Here is a 9,118-nt window from a genome sequence, read left to right on the forward strand (position 1 = left end):
ACAAAGAAAAGTCCAGGGCAAGATGGCTTCACAGGGAAATTTTATCAAACATTCCAGTAAGAACTAACACCAATCCTGCTCAAACTTTTACAAAAAAAATTGAGGAAAAAGGAACTCTACCTAACTCATTTTATGAAGCTAATATCATTTTAATACCAAAACTGCGTAAAGATGCTATAAGAAAGGAGAACTACAGGCCAATCTCCCTAACGAACATAGATGCAAAAATTCTCAATAAAATATTAGCAAATCAAATCCAACAACACATTAAAAGAATTATACACAACAACCAAGTGGGGTTTTTACCAGGAATGCAAGGATGGTTCAACACAAGAAAATCAATCATGTAATATAGCACATTAACAAATCAAAAGGGAAAAATCACATGATCATCTCAATTGACGCTGAAAAGCATTTGACAAAATTCCTCATCCTTTTCTGATAAAAACACTCCAAAACATAGGAATCAAAGGTAAACAACCTCAATATGATAAAAGGAATATATGAAAAACCTATAGCCAGCATCATATTCAATGGAGAGAAACTGAAAGCTTTCCCCCTAGGATTAGGCACAAGACAAAGATGCCCACTGTCACCTCTATTATTCAACATTGTGCTAGAAATTCTAGCTAGAGCAATCAGGCAGGACAAAGAAATAAAAGGCATCCCAATTGGAAAGGAAGAAATAAAACCTTTATTATTTGTAGATGACATGATACTATACTTGGAAGATCCTGAGAAATCTACAGCAAAGTTACTTGAGCTAAAAAAATCCAGCAAGGTAGCAGGATATAAAATTAATGTGCAAATATCAGTAATGTTTCTATATACACAAGCAATGACCTAGGTGAGGAGTCAGTTAAGGAAAAAGTCCATTAAAATAACAACTAAAAGAATAAGTACCTAGGATGAACTTAACTAGGGAAGTAAAGGACTTGTACACAGAAAACTACATAGTACTGCTAAAAGAAATCAAAGAAGATCTAAATAGGTGGAAAGACATTCACTCCTCATGGAGGCAAAATATAGTTAAGATGTCAATTCTACCTAAATTGATCTACAGAATCAAAACTGTCTCAATCAAAATTCTAACATTCTGCTTTGAAGACTTGGAAGAGCTAGTTATCAAATTCATCTAGAAGGTAATGAGACTCCAAATAGCTAAAAGCTATCCCTTGAGGAATGGGAGAAAAAATATGGAACTATTAAACTTTGTCATCAGGAAATTCCTTGATACTGTGTTAAATTTTAGAGACACCCAAATCAATTGGCCATGTCCTTGATCTTGAGACTTACTCTTGTGAAGCTTATGTAGGTAGCAGAGAGGCTTAGCCTACCTATAGGTATGCCAAAGAGTTACTTCTGGATGACCTCTTTTGTTGCTCAGATATGACATCACTCTCTCTACGCCCAACTCTGCAAGTGAAATCACTGCCCTCCCCCCCCCAGGGGTGAATGTCTCCCTAGAGATGTGGAAGATGATTTCCGGGGATGAATCCAGCCCTGGCACTGTAGGATTAACAATTCCATCCTGACCAAAAGTGGAAAAAGAAGTGTACCTAATAAAGTATTAGCAGCAGAGAGAGTTCAAATAGAGTCAAGAGGCTACTCTGGAGGTTGCTCTTATGCAAGCTTCAATTAGGCATTGCTATCCATCATAACTTGCCAAACCCCAAGCAAAACCATTTCAGCCAGTTGGGCAGATTAATACATGCCCCTGATAACCGGTATGCAGTTATTAATATGGAAAATGCTTTTTCCATATTAAGTACAGTGCTTGAAAATGTAATCAGATCACTTCCCTAGATGATGTGATTTAGTCAAGATGGTTGTTAAACTGGATTAGGTGATGACATGTCTCCACCCATTTGGGTGGGCCTTGATTGGTTTATTGGAGTCCTATAAATGAGGAAACATTTTGGAGAATAGGAGATTCAGAGAGTGCAGAGAGTGTTGCAGCACCATGGAACAGAGAGTCCACGAGCCAGTGACCTTTGCAGATGAAGAAGGAAAACGCCTTCCAGGGAGCTTCATGAAACTGGAAGCCAGGAAAATAAGCTAGCAGATGATGCCATGTTTGCCATGTGCCCTTCCAGCTGAGAGAGAAGCCCTGACTGTGTTTGCCATGTGCTGTCTCACTTGAGAGAGAGACCCTGAGTGTTGTTGGCCTTCTTGAACCAAGATATCTTTCCCTGAATGCCTTTGATTGGACATTTCTAAAGACTTGTTTTAATTGGGACATTTTCTCTGCCATAGAACTGTAAACTAGCAACTTATTAAATTCCCCTTGTTAAAAGCCATTCCATTTCTGATATATTGCATTCTGGCAGCTAGCAAACTAGAATACTCTTGCTGTTCAAGATCTGGTATCTTTGCTTGAGCAGATTAACACATGCCCCTGGTAACTAGTATGCAGTTATTAATATGGAAAATGCTTTTCTTCTTAATTCCTACTACTAAAGACCATCAGAAATTGTTTTCTTTCAGCTGGTAAGAACACCTTCACTGCTATACCTCAGGTATATATATCAACTCTCTAGTCCTATGCCATAATTTATTTGGAGGTAACTTGATCACCTTTCTCTTCCATAAGGCATTACATTGGCTCTTTTCATTGACAACATTATGTTGATTGTACCTAGGGGGCAAGAAGTAGGACTCCCACAGCCTTCTCACTGGGTCTCTGTTTCCACCCTTGGTCCTCTATACCCACAGGGATTATATTAGAACTTAGGTCATGTCACTCTGTTACCTTTCATCACAGTTGACTGCTAACCATGACCTTCATCTCACTGAGTTTTTTCCTACTCTCTCCCTCTCATTCACACCACTTCTGCTACATTGTCCTTCTTTTTGGCCCTTGAACATGCCAACCTTGCTTTTGCCTTAGAGTCTTGACACTGGCTGCTTGCTATTCCCCTATCACATTCTCAGACTGGCTCCTTCATGTCATTCTGGAATCAATTTGGATGCCCTTTCCATGAGGACTCCTTTGATGAACTGGAACATACACACCACACACACTCATACTTCCCCACCACTTATCCTAACCACATTACCCTGTTTTATTTTCTTTTTGCCCCTCATTAACATCTAAAATCCTTTTCTCTATTTATTGGTTTCCTTGCACTAGATCATAAGCCCCATTTGGATTCATTTTATCCATAGATAAATCCCAAGCCCTAGGAATAAGTCACAGCACATTGTAGGCACTCAACAAATATTTATGGAATTGATAGCATCACACTGTCTCTAAGGAGAGGCTAAAGTATTTTTTATTAAATTTTGATAAGTATTTTCTTTTTTTGTTTTTTTTTTTTATTTGCATGGGCAGGCACCAGGAATCAAACCCAGGTCTCTGGCATGACAGGGGAGAACTCTGCCTGCTGAGCCACCATGGCCCACCCTAAGTATTTTCTTTTTAACAATTATTCATTTTTATGATTAGGGTGTCCTATGACTACCCACCAACCCCCATCCCTCAAGACTAGTGCTTCTCAGTGAGCACAGAGCAGCCTGTGCCTTCACTTTGCAAACCTATGTATGTGATGTTAGAAATGTGTTAGAATAGCTGGGGCTGAACACAGACTTGCCATTTAATCTGAAGCAGTCTTACTTCTCTGGTGTTCCATGTACAGTTTCATTTGAGAAAAGAGTTCCACTGCAAAAAATAAAAAATAGAAAGCTACTGATTTTCTACCTCATTCATTTTGTAGATGAGATGAGGTCAAAGATATTGCAATTCCTAAGCAAATACTAACATGGGTTTTCCTTTGATTTTAAGGGGGAATGCTGAAATTCAATATTTCTTTTTATAAAAACGGGTGGGCAGAAAAGTGAACATTGCATAAAAAACAAACATATGTTATTTTAAGAACAGAAACTTTCAGTAGCTTTGCTTTGTGAACCTCAGTCATGGGACACAAATATCTATTTTAGATGGAAGAGCAAAGATCTTTGTAAACCTCATGGGATAGCCAAATGCGTTTTTGTTTCTGGCCCTAATCAACTACAGGCAAAATCACAGTTCTCTTGTTGACTTGTTTAATCCATTAAAAAAAATCTTTCAAAAGCAATTCCTATCTTCCTATTGTCATTTAAAATTTGGGTTATGTAACACATTTTCTTATCTCTGGCTGTTCTATGTGGATTAAATCTTATTTTAACCACTTTTTTTCAAAGAAATATTAGAGGAATTTTAAGAAAAAACATGGTAAAGGAATTGGAGAAATAGTTTTTCATTTTGCATTGCCACTTAGTAATGGGACTGAAAGTTCTCTAATTGTTTAATCTGTGTTTGAGCACAGACAAAAGGTTAACTATGATTCTTCAAAAGGAACAAAAACTCCCCATCAGTACAAGGAAGTTCTAACTTCCTTTTGTGGTAGGATTCAAAGCAGTTTATTTAGCGCCTTTTTCAAAATAATTAACTTAGTACAAAGTCATAATTAACTTTAGTCATGCTAAACTCTTCTATTGTTATTGCTTTATAAGTTCTTTTTTTTAACTATTATTAATGTAGCAAGTGGAATGGAATCTTTACAAAGATGAAACCTAAAGTGATTAGTAGGAAAAAATCTGTGGCATTTAAATAGTTTTTTTTTTTGCCGTAATGATTCAAATGAATTTCTGTTTTATATTTAGTGAAATTGATACCATTTTAAGAAGGTTTTGAATAGCTAAGACAACTGTGGAATAAAAAAGTTTTCTGGTAGATAACTTTCCATATCAAAAATAGCATATTATTTAATTAGTAGGTTCAGATTATACAGTTTAGATTAATTACAGTCAATTAGGTAATTTTTACCGTACTATGGATTTCTTTCTTTGTCATATGTGTTTACACTGCAATTACCAAGAGATTACAAGCAAATGAGGTATATTCCTCTATGGACTTCTCTGGCTGTGTGGACTCTCATGGTTCTTATTCCTCTGCTGTGGCATTGTAATAGCTATCTTGCATCTCTAAAACTTTTCCCAAAACCCCTCCTCTTTTAAAGGATTCCAGCCAAATAATCAAACCCACCTGGAATAAGTGGAGTCCTATCTCCCTCAAAGGTTATTATCCACAATTGGCTGAATCACAGCTCACTGGAGATAATCCAATTAAGCATCCAACATAGTAAAGAAATGACTGACTCTACAAAATGGATCAGGATCAAAAGATAATTCAAATCAACACGTTCCATTTCTGTACCCTGAAAAGACATGTTTTCCCCATATACAAAATACTGAATAGGGTTTAAAGACACGGCTGACTCCACAACAGGTATCAGGAGGAAAACAAAATAGTAATGGTAACTTTATATTGGTCTATGTGATATTTTTACCAGTTTTTCGTTTGTTTGTTTCTTCATATAACTTGAGCTATTATCTTGGATTCTTTAATTTCAGCCTGAATGATTCCTTTAGCATTGCTACTATGGCATGTCCACTACGATGAATCCATTTGCTTTTGTTTATCTGAGAATGTCTTAATTTTACCCTCATTTTTGAAGGACAATATTGATAGATATAGAATTCTTGGTTGACATATTCATTTTTTTCTTTCAATGTTTTGTATATATCCTCTCATTCCTTTTCTGATATCATGTTTTCAGATGTGATTCTCACCTAATTGTCTTATTCAAGACACACTGTTTATTATGAGTTGCATCATTTTTTTGGCTTTCAAGATTCTCTCTTTTCTTTCAAAAGCAAGTTGCTATATGGCACATTGTGGGAACACAAGCTCAGACACTATAGAGATTTATAGCAGGTGAGTGTTTTATTGCCTATACAGCACAAAGGGTCCAAAAGAGCAGGAAGAATTATCTTACCTTAGCTGGTCCCCAAGGAGGCCAACTGCTCAAGAGCTCTGCCTGTCTCTCTTTATGTTGGATACTAGGGGCATATGTAGTTCCTAAGTGTTAAGATTTCCACACTCTAGGATGGGTATATGTCTGCCAATAAGCAAATATTGTGTCTTGAATAAATATCTACCTTGGTTGTCTGTAGTCTTCTTCAAAATGAAACAGACAACATCAACATGCAAACAAGCACAAATGGAAACATAACAAACACCTGCACAATAATAAGCACAAGGGAAAAAAAGAAGCAGATATGCTAGGGCTGAGAGACAGGTGCCAAACATTTCCATGACCTCCACAGAATCTTGTTATCTGACAGTTTGATTGCAGTGTTTCTTGGCTTGGTTCTTTTTTTATTTATCCTACTTGGCATTTTAACTAAGATTCTTGTATGTGTAAATATGTATCTTTTATTAAGTTTCATAAGTTTTCAGTCATATTCTTCAACTGTTCTTTCTGGAATTTCCTTCTTCTCTCCTTCTAAGACTTCCATAATTCACATGTTGGTACATTTATTTATCAATCAAACCAAATCATGTAACTATATACAATATTTACATACAAAATTTTATATTTATACATATATATGTATATATATACTTTGTCCTTGGGTGCCAACCAGCTCCTGTCAGTCCAATAACCTTAAGATGAATCAATTACAGTTTTCCCTGTAAAATTTAAATTAACCACTATAACATTTTTGATGGCAAATACCACCAAAAGCAAATGGCCTTAAGTATAGTAACTTTATCATGTGATTGGATGGGGTTTCTTATCTGTACTAAAATATCATCTGTGGACCTTTTGTAGGAACTAGCAAATTTTACCTAAACACAGCTTAGAGAGAGACTTAGAGAGAGACTTCTAAATGTTGTAAGCATTGGAAACTCCCTCACACTAACAAACATTCCAAGGAGAGAGCTCTAATTTAAGTCTTAAAATTTTGCTTTACATCATTTTGGTGATCTCTCTATGATAAATTTCAGTTCTCTTCAAAAGAGATCTTTAGAAATCTTTATTTAAAAGGATGAGGTGATAGGGAGGTTCTCTCTGGCTGGGTTTGGGGCCAGGGTGGGAAGCCTAAAATAAGAAGGATGGCAGAAACTCACACTTGGCTTGAGGATGGTAGTCCTCAGGTGGGTTGGCAAAGCGCTTGTGATTATTTGTTGAATTTCTACAAAAGACTGATAGATGGTGAATTAGTAAGGATGTTGAAATTCTCTGAAAAGTTTCTGGAAAATAATGAATTTTCACCCTAGTCAAACAGCTCTGCTGCTCACTGAAATACAGATATATCAAGATCTCATCTAGAAAGACCTGGCCAGCCCATCCAGAGCTGATGCAGGTCATCTTGTGTATTTGAAAATATGATGGAGAATAGAACTTCCTGTAGAAAACATCAAAACAGTGTGCAGCACATAAACTTCTTTCCCAGACTCAGTGGAACATCATAGGCTGCACAATTCAGTATGGGTGGAAAAAAGAGAATGGGCTGGCTACACAGTGGAAAAAAACAGTTCTGAATCATTTTCCTGAAAGTCCTTCATTGTATTTTTATAAAATATGATGTATTTGATGACGTTGATGGACTAGAACTTAATAAAGATGAAAGGATTTACTGCACTTGAATTCTTTCTGCATAGACTTGCAGTGTCTTGAATCAATGATTCACACTTAATAGAATGATTAGCAAAGCAGTGAAGCTTATGTTTGAGATAAGGTATGGTTCTAAAGATGAGTGGAGGGGAATGGTGTGCCTATAATGGATATGTGGTTTTACACTGCATATGAAAAAGATCCTATCTTGTATATATACTAGTTCTTTGATGACTATAAAGCAGGTGACTGTCACATTATACCTGATTCTAAAGATCCTCTTCCAGCCAAAAGAGAACCAGGAGAAGTTGTGGACACCCCAGTAGGCAAAATAGTGGATTTTACCTCATTAGTGGAGTTTGAATAAATGCATATAATTCAGAGGTTTTCATGTTCACATTTGGAAATTAGGTAAATCACCTCATTTTCAGAGCTTGTATTCATTTAATTTTCATTTTATTTCATACAGTGTGTAGACAGTTCCCTATTTTCTTTATTTATAAGTATAAACAATATAATCTCTTAATTCTGTAAGTAGTTTTTATAACTATGATGTAACTCTTTTATCCTTAAAGCATTTAAAATAAGCCCTTTATGTGCAAAATAAGGAAGAGTATTTGGCCTTAATCTAAGACTTAATGTAGTTACTTATCTTAGTTTGCAAAGTTGTCATTAAAAATAGAGCACAACTCATTGTATTATTTATTTTCTCACAATTTTGGAGGTTAGGAATCCAAAGAAAGGTATCACTAGGCCATGTTTTATGATGGTGGCTCAATATGTACATTTAGTAATAACAACTGTTTCATTTTGGTCTAATCCTAACAAGACCTTCAAATATCCTACTTACAAATGAGTTACCTAACCAAGGAGTTATGACTTAAATATATACTTATGTGGGACTTGATTCAATCTGACAGACTGCTTAAAGTGAATTCTAGACACTTTTTTCCATCCTAAATCTTCTGTACTTCAGACATTATACATGTAAGGTAAATGGGAAAAATTATTTATTCTATGACTTAGAACTTCACAAGTGAACTAGATAACGATCCTAACAACATGGATCTTCTTCTCCAACAACTACATGATACCGGACTGGGGTTAGTTTGAAACAAATTCTTCAGGAATGATACTGGCTTTTTAAGGTAGAATATGTGCAATCATAAGGACAATGTTCTATCTCCTTCTGTACAGACTGTCTGGGTCCTTTAATATTACTAAATGATGAGGAAATACAATTTTAGAATCAAGAAACTAGATATTTATAAAAACATTACTCAACATCTGCTTAAATTTGTTCCTTCAACTGGAAAAGGTATCTGTCCTGTTGATTTGATTTGAGAATATTTAACCCTGGATTAACTAGAAGTGGAATACAGTCTGATTGTAATGATTCTTTTATTATTTATCTGTGGTACAGTTCTCCTTTGTTTGATCTTTTCTTTCATAAATGCTGTTGCACAGCTGTTGTCTAATCCAAACAGTCATCTAAAAAATAGATGAAAATTGACATGTTACTTGAAAGGACTAGACAAGAAACTTGATTTGCAATGATGATATAACAAAGCATAGTGCAGATCTGAACTGATCATATCTAAAGGTAGGAATAATTTCAGCTCAGACCTAGAATAACCAAAAGGTGGCAATGAAAACTGAGAATAATGGAAGTG

The 9,118-nt window shown here is 35.6% G+C and overlaps 1 pseudogene; it reads left to right on the top strand.

Annotated features, from left to right (window-relative positions):
- The first annotated feature begins 7,216 nt into the window (after nucleotides 1–7,216).
- LOC143666715 (spindlin-1 pseudogene) lies at nucleotides 7,217–7,812 on the top strand (annotated as a pseudogene).
- The last annotated feature ends 1,306 nt before the right edge of the window (nucleotides 7,813–9,118 follow it).

Source organism: Tamandua tetradactyla, chromosome 23 (genome assembly GCF_023851605.1).
Source record: "Tamandua tetradactyla isolate mTamTet1 chromosome 23, mTamTet1.pri, whole genome shotgun sequence".
Classification (NCBI taxonomy): Eukaryota; Metazoa; Chordata; class Mammalia; order Pilosa; family Myrmecophagidae; genus Tamandua; species Tamandua tetradactyla.